The following is a 17,778-nucleotide window of genomic DNA, read 5'->3' on the forward strand; positions in this document are numbered from 1 at the left end:
GCTATTAATGTGCATCTTTTGTGACCTTAGGCTCTGTGTGTGTGTTCATAAAGTGAAGTAGAAGTGGTTTCAGTGACAAGGCTTTTAATATGAATAGAGAGAGCAGAGTTATGGAGAGTGGTATTGTTGGCTCTGATGTGAAGAGTCTGCTCATGCATTAACGGAAGACGCGTGACTCACCGCCCTATTGGCTGATTAACAAGCGCCAATGCTGAGATCTCCACCGCCCTCCCAAAAGAGCGAAGGTCGCCTTATTCTGTCGGCGCTAGCGCAGAGTACGACTGAAGAGCCATTACTGAACATTAGCTTTTCCCTCCACAGAATGACAGCTAAAATAGACGTGTGAGAATCCTCGGGAAGTTAAGGTCAAGTGTGATCTCACTGTTTCGCTGTATACGCCTATAATGTGGAGAGTTTTGAGTGCTCAAATTGATAGTCTTTTCTCATCCACCTCAACAGAGTCAATGGATTAAAGAAAACTCCTCTGGACAGTTTGAGAATTTATAATTTAACAGTTTGGGCTGAAATCCTTTATTCTCTCTTGTCTTTATAAAGCCCAGCAGACCGGCTTTATGTAGCCAAAGAGTATCCAACCAGATAAAAGACTCCAATTACATCATTATGTGGAGTCTGACTAAATTAACTGAGGTTGCACAGTCACAGAATAAATGAGCATCAGGCAGATGCGACTGTAATTTGACCCAAAGTGCTTGTTTTGGTAGTCCATGGGCTTAATTGACTATTTATTTGAGTATTAGCTGTATTAGTAAAACATGTACTGTAATATAATGTAATATGTTTATGATTTGTTTGTTTCTTGCATTTTGCTCACATAATTAACCCCTAGTGTTAATGTTAATGATATTTCAAATATGTTAACATTTATTAAAATATCTAATACTGTAAACCAACATTGCTTTATTGTTTTAGCAGCAAAATAATTTTATTATTCAAGGAACACTCATTAAAAATATTAATAATGGAGGTCCAAACCTGATGAAAAAAATACAATTAAATTACATAAAATAATAGAACGGTAAATAAAGCATTATCAGAGATATATAAATATATGTATCTATAATTTGTAATTAAATGTAGCCCTTTTGTTATTTTAGTATTACTCTTTCCGTTTTGCTTATTAATTTCTGCATTTATTTTTAATTGTTTCGATTAGAAAGAAAATGTTTCTTCCCCATCTATGGGCGTAGCCCCACATTTTTTAATTTAATTTAATTTAATTTAATTTTATTTTATATTTTATTTTATTTTATTTTATTTTATTTTATTTTATTTTATTTTATTTTATTTTATTTTATTTTATTTTATTTTATTTTATTTTATTTTATTTTATTTTATTTTATTTTATTTTATTTTATTTTATTTTATTTTATTTTATTTTATTTTATTACAATAAGCGATCTCACGGGCAACATCCAAACATCTCTGTATGATAACTGTGTGGTTTTCTGTCAAATCGAGGTTCATGTCAAACCCAGAGGCCAAGCTTCCACTTGCTCTGTATCTGTCAGGATTCTGTTCTGTGTGCATTATAGTGCAAGCAAGCGGAACAGGCTGCAAAAAGGACAGCTAAAAGAATGGCAAATAAAAGCTAATGAAAGTAGCAGATGCCATTAAGGTTCAATTCAACAGATGTCGGCGAAGGAACCGTTTACCTAGTGTGCTGAAATACGGGTCAGAAATCTGAAATGTATGGATTTGATTGCAGGCAGCAGGAGGGCGCAATATTTTCTGAGCTTTAATTATCGAGGAGAGAGCTGAAATGCAGCCAGCTGTTCTCATGGAAGGACCCGATGATTGTACCTCCCTCAGTGAACAAACACAGGGGAGGAGAAAGAGGAGCTGCCAGCTGGGAATTAATTAATGTTCGGTCTATGGCATGACTTTTATTCACCAGAGCAAAAATCAGGGATAATGTGACAATTAGAATAAACCCTCAGTCAGCTACCAAAAATATCCACCACACTTATTCACATGCAGGTGTGAATTCACTAAATTTTCACTGAATTTCAGTGCAAATCTCATCTACCTGTAAGCTAAGCAGCCACAAATTGCATCGAAATAGCACTGCAACATAAAGCATATTTCAATAAAAGATTGAACTGTCATGCAAGTGCAAACTCTCTATTCTCAGTATAGAACTCACAGCTATAATGTGATTTTATACTGTGTTCACAAAAGCAATTAATGAAACTTATTTTGGAATTGTAAAGCATAAATGTTATTGAAGTTGATTGTGAGAGTATGGAAGCTGTTCAATCAAAGTCACAATCTTCTATATTTTGTTTTCCAGTCTCGAATCACAGGGATATGAAAAGGCTGCCTGACTGACAGGTAAATCACATTTTTTTAATGTAAAGGAAACTTATTCATTAATGACACATCAGTCAAAATGGCTGAACAGACAACAAAAATATATAGATATAAATAAACAGTAAAAAAAAATCTTGCAAACCTCAGACTTTGGCAAATCCAGGCAGTGCACCTTTATTTTATTACAACCTTTTTTTTCAAAGAAATTGCAGTGATTTCAGTCAGCACTTGACATTTCCATGTTTGCAATATGCATTAGACAGTTCTTGAGGTTTTGTGTGCGTGCCGTCTAAGGTTGAGAGGCTTAAAATTGGGACACAAGGCAATCGATTGATGCCACGTACTCCGTCTATTATATTCCCACAGGAAATGAGCCAATAGGCATCAAACGGAGGAGTTGTTAGCTCATACTGTAAACAAGCCTGCTTCAAGCTAAAGATCCTCATTAAATGGACAGAGACATCTGGCATTGTGAAATGTTGTGTGCTCTGTGTGTTAAATGAGTCTTCTTTTATTAAATTGGCTCAGATGTAGTGTGGCATTGCAGAGATGCACCGTAGGCACTCACTAGTTATGTGTGTAGTCGATTCCTCCTGAGAGAATGGATTCTTTTGAACAGTCTAACTAATTTGCAAAATGTTTGTGAATTACTGGACAGTAAGAACAAAATATTTGTTTCATTTGAGTCATTGTAAGGGGTGTGAACCAATTTAGTTGACAGGGTTCAGTTTTAAAAGAATTAAGATTTTGCAAATGCAGTTTGATTCAATTACAAATGATTCCATTCAGATTTTTAAAATGCATTAGGATTCTTTAAATATTCATTTATAGGATTCTTTAAATATTTTTGAAGACACCGCAAAGTGTGTAGTGCACCCAACAGAAATTTGATTTCAGTTAATTTATGAATTGTTTATTGTCTATATTGAAAGTCACTACCATAATAATTAAGATTTAGAAATGTTTTTGAGAGATGTCTTTTAACCTCTTTTTGATTAAAAATATAGTAAAAACAGAAATATTGTGAAATATTATTACAGTTGGTGGTTAATTAGTTATTGGCACTCAATGATTAAAAATGTTATTATTAATGATGTGTTTTCTGCTTAATATTTTTGTGTAAACTGTGATGCATTTTTTCAGGATTCTTTGACAAATAGAAAATTCAAACATTTATTTAAAATATATATTTTTTTTTTAATATTATACATGTTATTACTGTCACTTGTGATCAATGTAATGTTTCTTGAGCACCACATCATTATATTAAAATTATACCTGAAGGATCATGTGACACTGAAGACTGAAAATTCATCACAGGAATAAATTACATTTTAAAAATAGAAAATGAGAAAATAGATATAAATCAGCAGGATTTTTAATGAAAAAGAGTACACTCCTGTGGTTCACATATCTTCACATTATTTAGAAACATCTTGGTTTGAATTCTTCCAGCCACACACAAAGACTTTCACATCTTCAGACATGCTGAGACTGTGCCTGCTTGGCTCTTCGATTCGATTGGCTGAGTTCAGCCAGGGTTCAGAGAGAGCATGGCTTTGTTCTGGTCGGCTGTTTGCAGATCTGTGGGGCTTGAAGCCCAGGTGAGAAGCAGTGTGAAACTGCTCATAAATCATTCCATGTGGGTGGAGGAAGTTTTTAATGAAAGCAGGAGGACATGGGGCTCTGGCACAGTTCTTGGTTAGCCAACCGTTTCCCCAAATCGCCCTTCATCATGCCGTGGATTCAGACCTCTCTAATGCAGTCTAACCTGAGATCAGACCGCATCACCCAGGAGAGTGAGAGGACCGTTGAAGATGAACGTGTCAAGCATACTTATTATCACACAGGGCACAGGAAATCACTGTCATGACTGCAGAACATGGAGGCAAGCACGCATTACTTTCTATAAATACGGTAGAATTTAAGAAGGTCACAGATCACTAACCTCTTGAGGTGAAATTAAATATTTTATGGTTTGCATTATATTGTATTATTTATCTATTTATTTATTTATTTGTTTCTTTGTTTTACACCCATTTGTGTGATATTTTTTAAGCAATAATTGTTTTTCAACAGATAGTCAGTAAAAGGTTTTTATTTTTATTATTTTGAATTCAATTGAATTGAATTTGATTTATTTCACTATTATTATTTTTTTTATAAACACAACCTAATCACCTGTTGGTGTGATTTTGTAAGCATTAAAAATTTTATTTTATTTTATTTTATTTTATTTTATTTTATTTTATTTTATTTTATTTTATTTTATTTTATTTTATACAATCCAGTATATAAAAATAAACTATATAAAACTAAAGAAAAATATATGTTTGATCATTTCTATTTACAGTAACTTGGGTTAAAAAAATAATTGAATATATAGCTCAAGGAGCTATATATTTTTTTTTTTTTTTTTTTTTGGAGATTGACAGACTGTGGCCACTGTGAACTGTCATTATATGGCAAGAGCATAGTGATTGTTCACAAATGTCTACTTTTTGGTTTCGACAGCATAGGAGCTTGAAACGACGTGTGGGTGAGTAAATAATAACAGAATGACAGGTGGGTGGTTATGCTGAATGCAGATGAATCAGTGTCAAAAATACAGCTTAACATAAAGCAATGAAATAGATTCTTGAATTGAAAAGCACACAGAGATAGAACGCATGATTAGGGGCTTCCTTTGACTAAGCACATGCCCGCAGTAAAGATGGATTACAGCTGTCTGATGTACAGTCCCTCTCTTCAAGGCCAGTCTGACAGGTTTCACATTGCAGAACCTTCCAGAATGCATTATATCAACATGCCAGTTGAACTGCCTCTAACTCTTTTTTGAGCCAAGGTTTATGCGACAAAATAACTTCTACAGTAGTTCTCTCTCTGTTTTTGAGGTGTCGGCATCTGCCTCGGCTTGCTGAAGTGTCTTTCTACCACAGCACTGAAGGTGTGAAGGAACGTCATCCTCCAGGGAGACCTTCTGACAGTAAGAAGCTGCTCTCATTTATATAGCACAGTAATATGCGTCGGATCCCCCAGAGAGAGTCAGAGCATGCAAACACCGGCTGCTAAAATGACCTTTAACTTTTTATTGCTGTGTTATAGTATAAAGTAAGTATCAGCAAAAAAAACTACCCAGTGACTTCAGAAATTTTAGATGACTAATGTAGCTCACGAGAAACTCAAAGAATCAATCAAATAAACACACACCTCATAGCATCTCAAAAGATTATGAAAACCTAATCCTGACTATGGATTTTATTTTATTTATTTTATTTTAAATCGTTCTATTTAGGGTACATTTGCCTAGTGATGATGATTATGTTTTTTTCTAATATCATATTTAGAGAATAGATACTATAACCTCACTTATTTTTGTGCACCGTGTTTTTCAGTTTACTTGAAATTGCCTATGTGTGCCTTAAATTGCAGTTTTATTTAATTGAGTTTCGATTAAAAAAATAATGAATTGAATAATGTGTAAAGTCAAGATTATCTATAGTAAATGTATTTATCTAAATACATGTCTATAAATACAAGAGTTTAAATGTAAAATTATTTCAAATAAGATAATATTTACTGTAGTTTTACTCATGTCCACAAATATTCTGTCTGTATGTTACTAACCAAGCACCCCCCTTAAAACCAAAAAAAAAAATTTGGTTTTTCACATGTGACCAGCATGGGAAAATAAATGTGTTTATGACAGAAGATCAAGCTTAACATTAACGCACTCGTGATGGGAGCGACTTTTCCAGTTCTGTTTTTCCTCTGGTTCTGAATGGTTGTGATGTTTTCTTTGGGGCATAAATGCAGTTTCTTCAGAAAAGTCTGATGTTTGCAGTTCAAGCAGAAAGTTCCATCTTGCTCAGCAAGACTTTGCAGGTAAACACGTCTGGAAAGTAGAAACTCCTGGGGCCTGAAAGGCAATACTGCTGAAGAGAAGACATTCACATCACACTTTGCTCCTCATATGTATGTGGTCACCACTTCTGGGCATCATCTAGTGGCAGCTTGAGTTGTAATTGCGTTTTCCAGGGTGAAACTAGCTGAGGGAAGCCTTCTTTCCAGGGCAGGGGTTGGCAGAACCCTGGCTGTAATACTGAGAGATATTCGTATTATATATACACTAACATTCAAAAGTTACGATTGTTTTAGTGTTTCCAGAAAGAAGTCTGTTTTGGCAGCATTTATTTGATGAGAAATACTATAAAAATGAATGTGATATCCCAGCAGGCACCGGACGTTTATATAACATCAAGTTGACGTTGGACATGACGTCGGACAGACGTTGCATTTTGGTTGAAAATGAAAATCGGGTTGACGTCAGTATTTGACGTCAATTTGATGTTGACTTAACGTTGGATTTTGGTTACACAACCTAAAAACAACAAAATATCAACATCAGCTGACTTCAGTATTGGACATTGACATTAGATATTGAATTTACATTGAATTTTGGTCGCCAGACGTCGCAACCACAATTTAACCAAATATCAACATCTTATGACGTTGTGTGCCTGCTGGGATATTATGTAAGGAATAATTGACAAAGGGCCATTGAATTAATAGAAACACCCGAGGAGGTGATGCGGCCATAACTTGAAGAGTGTATGTGCTTTCCATACATAGTTTAGTGTCATTTTCATTGTATTGTTTACAATATTTATTTGCTTTGTCAATGTCATTGTGGGTTTTGGTTATTTTGCTTTTTTTAGGCTGTAAGGATCTTTGAAATAACTAAAACCGTTTGGCGAAGTGATATAGTCATGTAATGCGGTCAAGAGCTGCCTGGAACTACTTTAAATGCGTTTCCCTGAAAATAATTGCACACCTTAGATCGTTCATCAGCCAATCAGATTCAAGCATTCATCAGCCCCATAGTATAATACAATTTAAAATGACTGTTTTCTGAATTTTCAGCATCATTACTCCAGTCACATAATCCCTCAGAAAACATTGTAATATGCTGATTTGATCTCAAGAAGCATTTCTTTTTATTATCAATGTTGAAAACAGTTGCTGTTTATTATTGTTGTGGAAACGTGACTCTTTGATGAATGGAAAGCTTTTACATAAAATAGACAGATGAATTGACAACATTTACATAAAATAGAAACCTTTAATATTATTAATGTAACATTTGATCAGTTTAATGCATCCTTGCTGGATAAAAGTATTATTTTTTTATATTTTAGAAATATTTAAGGTGAAGCCAATAAAAATATGAAAGCAACCTGAATGTGCTGTGCGGTTGAAGTGGAAGCTGCAGTCTGGTCTGCTTGTCTTCACATTTTGCAATAAGAACTTTTTTTAAAAGAAAGTCATGCTGAAAAGTCATCATGTTTCTTTTTTACTCTTCAAATGAAGCAAAAAATAGAGTTTTAGTTTCAAGTTCAAGTTCAAGTACAAGTTTATTTGTATAGCGCTTTTTATGATACAAATCGTTGCAAAGCAGCTCTACAGGAAATTAAGTTTCCACAATATATTTATATATTGCAGAACCTTAATATATTTAACTAATGGCAAAATTTGGTAATTCTGTATGTTGTCTGAGCATTGGCATCTGCTGAGGTCCTCTGAGGGGTTGGCATTATCTTTTCTCAGGTGTTCAGTCGTCTCAGATCATTTAAGGGTTGGATCCAGACTGAAGCTTCTGTAATTCCTAGTTACATCCCGTGGCAGAAACAGAGAAACAAATAGAGACATAATTAGCGTAGCTGCTGTTCCATCTAAGCAAAAATTATTTGTTCAACCCAAGCTAAAGAATAATAATAATGTACATTTGATCAGATATAACTGCAGTAAAAGATTATAAAATGCATTATGTGAACGTTTGGCTAAAGAGATGTGTCTTTAATCTAGATTTAAACAGATAGAGTGTGTCTGAACCCCGAACGTTATCAGGAAGGCTATTCCAGAGTTTGGGAGCCAAATGTGAAAAAGCTCTACCTCCTTTAGTGGACTATGCTATCCTAGGTACTACCAAAAGTCCAGAGTTTTGCGACCTTATGGAGCGGGTTGGATTGTAGCATAGTAGAAGACAAGTTAGGCACACAGGAGCTAAACCATTTAGGGCCTTATCGGCAAGTAATAATATTTTGTAAATGATACGAAACTTAATAGGTAGCCAGTGCAGAGACTGTAAAATTGGGGTAATATGATCATATTTTCTTGACCTGGTAAGAAATCTAGCCGCTGCATTTTGGACTATGTGTAGCTTGTTTATTGACGATGCAGGACAACCAGCTAGCAGTGCATTACAATAGTCCAGTCTAGATGTCATGAATGCATGAACTAGCTTTTCAGCATCAGAAAGAGGTAGAATGTTTCGAAGCTTTGCAATGTTTCTAAGATGGAAGAATGCTGTTTTTGTAACATGGGAAATATGATTTTCAAAGGACAAGTTACTGTCTAATATAACACCCAGATTTTTGACTTCAGAGGACGTAACAGTGCATCCGTCTAGTTGTAAATTGTAATCCAAGAGATTCTGTGTAATGTTTTTTGGTCCAGTAAGTAATATCTCTGTCTTATTTGAATTTAATAGGAGGAAATTATTGGTCATCCAATCTTTTACATTTTTTACACAATCTATTAGCTTAGTTTAGAAGTATCATCTGGTCTTGTTGAGGTTTATAGTTGAGTATCATCAGCATAAAAATGAAAACTAATCCCGTATTTTCTAATAATATTACCAAGAGGCAACATGTATATTGAAAATAGCAGAGGACCTAGGACAGATCCTTGTGGTACTCCATACTTTACTGGTGATAATTGAGATGACTCCCCATTTAAATGAACAAAGTGGTAGCGATTGGACAGGTAGGATCTAAACCATCTTAAAGCCTGCCCTTGAATACCAGTATAGTTTTGTAATCGATCTATGAACATATCATGGTCTATAGTGTCAAACGCAGCATTAAGATCAAGTAATACTAGCAATGAGATGCAGCCTTCGTCTGAAGCAAGAAGCAAGTCATTTGTAATTTTAACAAGTGCAGTTTCTGTACTATGGTGAGGCCTGAAACCCGACTGAAATTCTTCATAGAGATAATTTTTTTGCAAGAAGGAGCACAACTGAGCAGACACAACTTTTTCTAAAATTTTAGACATAAACGGAAGATTTGAAATGGGTCTGTAATTTGCCAGTTCATTAGAATCTAGTTGTGGTTTCTTAATAAGAGGCTTAATAACCGCCAGCTTGAATGGTTTTGGGACGTGACCTAAAGATAACGATGAGTTAATAATATTGAGAAGCGGTTCTTCTGCTACAGGTAACAACTCTTTCAGTAGTTTAGTGGGTACAGGAGCTAATAAACATGTTGTTGGTTTAGATGCACTGATAAGTTTATTTAGCTCTTCCTGTCCTATAGTATACTTTTACGTTTAAACTGTATTATCTGTATTTGAACGTGTTTAATGTTAACTGTTTACACCAAGGGTCTGAGGGTAACGCAATTTAAATTCTCTGTATGTATGTGCTGTACATGTGGAAGAATTGACAATAAAGCAGACTTGACTTGACTTAAAGCCTGTCTATAGCTGGACATACTGTTTTTCCACGCAATTCTAAAAACTTCCCAGTTAGTTTTTCTCCATTTGCGCTCAAGATTACGAGTTTCTTTCTTGAGAGAATGGGTATAACTGTTGTACGCAGTACGTTTTTCTCTAACCTTTTTCAATTTGAGGGGGGCAACAGCTTCTAATGTATTAGAGAAGATAGTGCCCATGTTGCTAGTCATTTCGTCTAGTTCATGTGTATTTATGGGTACACAGAGCAGTTGAGATAAATCAGGCAGGTTATTTGTGAAACTGTCTTTGGTGGCTGGAACAATAGTTCTGCCCGGACGATAACGCGGAGCCATATAATTAATATCAGTAATACGCAGCATGCACGATACAAGGAAATGATCAGTAACATCATCACTTTGAGGTACGATATCTATATCGGTAAGATCAATTCCATGCGATATACTTAAATCTAGCGTATGATTAAAACGATGAGTGGGCCCGGTGATGTTTTGCTTGACTCCAAAAGAGTTTATTAGGTCAGTAAGGTCAAGGAAGACTGTTGTGAATGTGAGCAATTCCTTGAGAAGATTATAAGAGATGTGTGTGGAAAGAGGGAAGTATTTTCATAAAACTACGTTTAGCTGTTTGCAGTTGTTTTTTTTGTTTTTTTTTTATTGAATGTGTTTTTGCTCTAATTGAAGTGCAAAACCCAAATAACTTTTCTTTCCAGGGCCAAAATTTTAATTCTGATTATATTTCCATAGAGATGAATGGGTGACTGGGAACGATGTAGCTGATGTTAGGTTTATTGAAGCTTATACTTTACAGGTCACGTTTGAAAAGACTTCTACAAAGGATCCACCTGCTCACAGTGAAGCTCCTCTGGACATGTCCTCTCTTCTTGTTCCACTCGGTGCATTCAGAGAATTGATATGTCCGTCAGGATGATGAACTTCGATCGGTTTCCGGTTCACTGGTTGGAGGAAGGAACAGCAACAAATGTATGCACAGAAGCACTTTTTGTGTTGTGCACCACAGAGAAGCAGTGTTTATACTTTTTTTTTTAAAGAAGCCAGCAAGCTGAAGGTTTACTTGTAGATGTCTGTATATATTAAACTGGATGTGAGATGCATTAGAAAAGCTGATGTTCAGTAGCAATAGTGAAAAATGATCTCAGAAGACACCTTTCCCTTATCTTTCCTTTCTAATTCTGTCTTTAATCAATATCTGTTTTCATGGCTTTCTCTTTGTTTCTCTGTTTCTTATTTTCCTTTCACCTCTCATTCCGCTCAACATCTCCTCTCCTCTCATCTGTGGGGAAATATGTTGTTCACTACACTCCAAAACTAAATAATAACAGTATTTCCTTTCTCACCAGGAGAATTGCGTTTGAAGTCACACTTTGGAACAGCTCAATTCACATCAAAAGGACAGGTTTTGATATCCTCCACTAATGTAACGTGGGAGGGGAGGGTACATGACTGAGATTGCTTATACACAATGCAGATTGGTTGTTTCTGTCTTTTGGTTGGCCACTGATGTGTTCTTTGGATCTTTCCTTTAATTTGATGCATTTGGGCTTCAAATGAAATATTCTTTAAGTGCGTTTCATCTTAGGAGGGATGTGCTAAAGTCAGCAAAAGTCATACAGGTCAAGCTCAGTGGCTTAAACTGTATTAATATAAAGGTACAGACTGACACAAAACGTCTACCTTATTCTAGACATATACATAATAGACTTGTATTTTACTGTTTTACTTGATTGAGAGATTTCACTCTTTATGAATTAAGTTTTAAGTGCACAGATGTAGAATTGGCTGGAAACACAATTAGTTCTCCATTGTTATTCAGTTTATCATTATTAAAATATGATAAATTGAATATTAAATTAGAAATCTATAAAAAAAATGTATTCTCCTTCACTAATTAACTGCCAAAATATTTTTGCAGTTGTTAAAATCATTATAATATGATTACATTTAAAAAAAGAAAATTACATTTATTAGATATAAGTAAAATGTAATGTATCATAGTTGTTCACATTATAAATATTAAAATATTAAATAAAAATGTAATTAAATATTATTATTCTTCACTATACCACAAAAATGTTTTTCATAGTTGTTCGTATTATTAAAATATTAGAAAAAAAAAGTAAATTAAATTGTGGGGGGAAAAACTAATTGATTTACACTGGAAGCATTCAATTCCCAGGGAATATTGATAAAACTGCTAAAATGTGTGAATGCAAGCATTGTTTTGGATAAAAGTGTCTGCCAAATGCCTTAATATAATATTGATGATTTTTCATATTTATGTATAATAACTTTATTATTCATATCATAGTAAAATTATTGTCTTTTAAGACATTTTTAGGAAATTGAAGCAAAATTTATGTAGAAGAAAATGAGGAATTAATTTTTTGACAGAAATATGTAGAAAAATGTAACGTAAGTCTATTTAATTGCCATCTGGTTCTGTTTACAGATACTATTTCAAATGCCATATAATGTACTGAGGACTGAAAGACATTGAGCTGAATGAATGACCGGCCTCTGTGTTTTCAGCTTGCCTGAAAAAAAAGGTGTACGAGACGTCAAGACATTGAACTGCATTCTGCTGCGGTACAGTATAATTCACCGCTAACACAGAGCTCTGTGAGTCAAATTGAGCTCTTTCACCTTCAGCATGTCTAGTTCCCATTTATCGAAAGTAATTATACTTTGGAAAATATTGCAGTGCTGAGGAAATCGATTTTGCAAGTGGCTAATTTGGACCTAATATACGAGGTAGAGGCGAACTGGATTGAATGAAATTATTTCTGGCTCTGATGAGAGATTGATTTTGTAGTACATTTGCAGTAGTTTCATCCCTCCTGTTGTAAAAATGATAATGGAGTGCAAATACACACAATGTGGAACCGTGGATCTTATCTCCTGTCGACTGATGAATATCGTTCTTCTAAAAAATGTTTATGAGAGTCTTATAGAAACATAATGCACGGATGATTGCTCTCACTGCGTCTTTGATTCATGCCACTAAAGAGGTTTAAATCAGGGAGAAAAAATATTCTCATGACTAATAAATCTATATTACGTTTACTTACTGTAACTGCATAAATCATTTTACTTAATGTCTGTCGTCTTGTCATTAAAATATCATACGTACATTTACTTAAGAAGCATTTTTTTTTTTGGTATAAGCATAAATCTCTCTAAATCTTAGTAGATTTATGCTTAAAACATAAAAAAATATATATTTAATAAATAGAATAATCTGCAATCAGCAATCTGAAGGTATTCTTGGATGCACGTGTTATTTGCAGGCCTCTCTCTATGATATATCACAGTCCCCTTCTATTAAACTGTCCAAATCAAATCTCTTTGCTGTGGCATGCATGCCTGAAACCACAATGTTTGTGAAAAGCTCTTCTCGCTGACAGTTTGTGTGTATGTGTTTGTGGGAGGACGCACACATGCATATGACAGCGTATGTTGGGCTCCATCTGTCTGGTGTCTGAACTCCACATCTGGCACTGTCAAAACTCAGAAAAGCATAACAAGACAAAAAAAGCCCCCTTTCAGATTCACCAGGTAAATACAGTTTCACCCAGCAGACATCAGGTCATGTTTTATTCAATGCCATGAGCCTATTAACCTTACAAAACAGAAATGCACATTTAAACACTTCCCGAAATGTTTCTGTGTTTTTTGTTTTCATTGCCTGTGTTTGCATAAAGCAATCCTGTTTTAGATGAATAACTATTGAATAAGAACCACTATTCAGGTACTATTTAGGCAATTTCCAGAATAGAGTTTGCTATTTTACACTCTAATATGCATAATATACACAGCACACACAAATATTGGGCAGCATAGTTCATTTTGAATTGTATTTTTTAACTTTTTTGGATACTTTTTGCTATTAAAGAAAATACATTTATGATTGATATTTTCATTCAGGTATCTACTTTTTCATTGCCTGTGTTTGTGTAAAGCCTGATATTGATAGTAGTATTAATTCAGTTATTTGGGCAAAGAACCATCAATCAAGGCTACAGATATCTTGTTATCAAGTAATTTCCAATTCCAGACAGCCAACTGGATCCAATAGTGTATTCCAAAGTTTAATCGATTAATTTAACTTAATGGATACTTTTTGATATTGAATGAACTACATTTTGCTCAACTTGTCTTATTCACCAAGGTAATTTCTTTATTTTTTGGCAAATGATGCACCTCTGTCTAATAATGGCCATTCAAAAGGATATTTTATTCTGACTAATACATAGAGGGTTTTTACGTATTAAAAGCATATTTTTCTCTGTTTTTCGTCTTTGATATCAATAACTTTGTGTTCTAGGGTATGCTTACACGTCAATAATGCACTAAAAACTAGGAAAAAAATTTCTTTGCGTTTTTGGAAAAGTTTCAAGCAAAGACGACAAAGTTGTCAAAGGAAACACAACAGACCAGTAGCTGGCAATGCCACTTTGTAAAGAAAAACTTCACGCCTGCACACATGAGCATTCTTCTGCATCAAAGCATGTAATGGTAAAAACATGTATGCACAGGACTTCACTGTGTTCACAAATTCACATTTTTGTAGTTTTCATAGCCATTTTTGTGTAAATGAATGACCAAAATGCATAAAATTTTTCTATTTTTAGTTGAAAACTGTGTTGTGGAAACACCCCCTAGGTAGACAGTTCACTCGTGTGGTGTGATTGCACATGTGACCTGACTAGCCACCCCCCTGCCTAATTCTGAATGCGTGAAAGGAATAATTGCGATTAGGAGGGAAAGTTCTGCTGGCACTTCCCACGCTGAATCATAAAGTTAATCAAATTTGAGCTGTAAATGGGCCGGATCAAACCTGCAGATAAAAATAAATGTGTAGAGCAGTGGGGGACTCCTCTCAGCTTTAAATATGCATACGAAACAAGAAAGGCCTGCTTAATCTTTTATGAAGTACAGTCTCAGATCTCACCTTTGACCTCAGCATTTCACACTTTCAAGGGCACAACTGAAGTTATGGGAAACAAGAGACATCCGCCCAGACAGCGAGACCTTTGTTCAGGGGATACAGAGCAGTGCAGGCCAGAGTTTCATGTCAAAGTGCATAAAGTGGAAGAGCAGCAATAAAAACCTTGTCCAAAACCTGAAAATTGTTCTTCTGCAGGCTATATGTGACCCTGGACCACAGTCATAAGGGTCAATTTTTCAAAATTTAATAAATAATCTTTCCATTGATGTATGGTTTGTTAGGATAGGACAATATTTGGCCAAGATACAACTATTTGAAAATCTGGAATCTGAGGGTGCAAAAAAATCTAAATATTGAGAAAATCGCCTTTAAAGTTGTACAAATGAGGTTCTTAGCAATGCATATTACCAATCAAAAATTTAATTTTGATATATTTACAGTTGGAAATTTACAAAATATCTTCATGGAACATGATCTTTACTTAATGTCCTAAAAAGAAATCTATAATTTAGACCCATACGATGTATTTTTGGCGATTGCTACAAATATACCCCAGCGATTTAAGACTGGTTTTGTGGTCCAGGGTCATGTATATGAAGGTAGGAAAGCATTAAAGCACGTCGGAATCCAGTGTTTATGAAACACATGGGCCATAATCTCCATGTATATTCATATTAGTGGTCAATAAGGTTTTTTTTTTTTTTTTTTTTTTTTTTTTTTTTTAATGGTTGATTTTTAAATAATTGCGCTTTGGTCACCAATTTTGATTACTGAAGTTTTTGTTGTTGTTGTTTTAAAGTTGTTATTTTACTTTATCCTGGATTGTTTCCTTATTCATAGCTTCTTATGTACTTAAATAGGCCATTTCTAATAAGCGCATGAACACTTTTATCTCAAGCAACTCACATTTATCTCAACAAAAAGATATTTAAACTGAATTTGCATGTGAGTTTTGAAGAGCCAAGTTATTTATAGAGAAATTTGGCTGTAAGGTTAAGCATGTCATATAATCTCAAATGTATATAGGAGATGTATCATTTGATAACCCACAGTCCTGTGTGTTCACAACATAACTTTTGTGAAAATGTCAATAAAAAAAGAAACAACATACTCATTCTGATCTGTACTTTATTAAAATATAAGACAAAAATTATGATAATACATTATATTATATTTGAAATTATTAAAAACTTATTGCTGAGAAATGGGTAAAAACCTAAAGGTTTAAAGGATAGTTGCATTGATTGATTTAAAATTACAATTGCTACAGTTTGACAGTAATTACAGTTTTAGTAAATCATGGTAAAAATGTATGATGAAAAATAAACATGACACAATGTATGATGAAAAATAAACAGGACACAATGTATGAAGAAAAAAACTAAATGTGAAGCTGTATTAAACTTTTATTTTTTGATATTGAAAACCCCTTTTCATCCTTTTCATTCATTCTATATATATATATATACAGTATATATATATATATATATATACAGTGCTGCTTGAAAGTTTGTGAACCCTTTAGAATTTTCTATATTTCTGCATAAATATGTAGGATATCAAACGAATCAGACAATTTAAGATTCGATCAGAACATGGTTGAAACATGAGGAGCCGAATTCCACAAACAGGACCACAAGTCATTGTCATAAATCTGTCTAGATCCTGGCACCACTAGTCTGAAGCAAGTCCACCAACTAGCAGCTTTGAGCAGTTCACAGCATTAAAACAAAAGAACACTTCTAACAATTCTAACTCAGGAAGGAGATTGTCAAATTTGGGGCAAGTAACCAAGATTGATGGTCAAAGACACAGAACATCATGACCATCACATGAGGGTTCCCCCACCCAAGACACAGACCAGACTGAAATTCCTTTGTTCACAGAACACATTCTCACGTCCACAGAATGGCACAAACTGCCTTTTCCATATGCACCTAAAATCATCTTAAAAGACTTATGAGCAACTAATTATTTCTATGCATAACCCCATATTATGTATGTAACCCACACATTTGACTATCATATCCTAATCGCTCATTGTGTATGTCTTTTTAATAAATATCGTATAGCTTAAGGGTTTATAGTCATGTTTGGTAGGTGTGTGTGACAATTCTAGCTTGAAACGCTTCTTTCAATTAATTCTTTGTCAAATGTATCATATTCTGGTTATATAAATCACATCCAAAAGTATACTTTGTAAGAGCGTGTAAAGTTCAGACATGTGACTGACCAAATAACATGATTTATGGATTGGAAGGAAAAACAGAGCAACACCCCGAGCTAAGACAGTATCTAATTGGCCAAGACACCAGTTAGGATGTGTCCAAAAGCCAAGTTTAAAAACTCAGGACGCCATTAAGCTCTCTCTTCTCTTTTTGCTTTTGCCCTTTGCCACCGCGTTTTGACGCTGCTTTTTAGCACTCTTTGAGAGTGCTCTGGCTTACATGCCAGCTGCGAACATCACGATGAGAAGAAAAACCACCTAGTCTCGTCACATCCTTTTACTTTAGGCAAGGCAAGGCAAAGCAAGTTTATTTATATAGCACATTTCATACACAGTGGTAATTCAAAGTGCTTTACATGAAAGGAAGTGAAATAGTCATCAAAAATAATAATCACGGCAATAAAAACAAGGAATAAAAAAAAATAAAAAAACTTAAAACTTAAAAACAAATATTCTCAAGCTTTGTTCAAACTCTTCCGCACTAAGTGAGCGGCAAAAAAACCCCCTTCCAAAACACCTAACTATTCCACTACTTTACCCCTTACTTACTTTGACCATCATATCTGACCTATTCGCTAAAACTCGGGGCGTGCCCCTGTCTGTAATGGTAGTAATTTAGAGTTGGTAGAGCGATTCACGACTAGAACCTCCGTTCTAGCGTCTCACATTCTCTCTGTATTTATACCTTCAAATGCACCAATTGCCTCTAGGGCTCTTAG

The sequence above is a fragment of the Barbus barbus genome (assembly GCF_936440315.1).
Source record: "Barbus barbus genome assembly, chromosome: 24".
Classification (NCBI taxonomy): domain Eukaryota; kingdom Metazoa; phylum Chordata; class Actinopteri; order Cypriniformes; family Cyprinidae; genus Barbus; species Barbus barbus.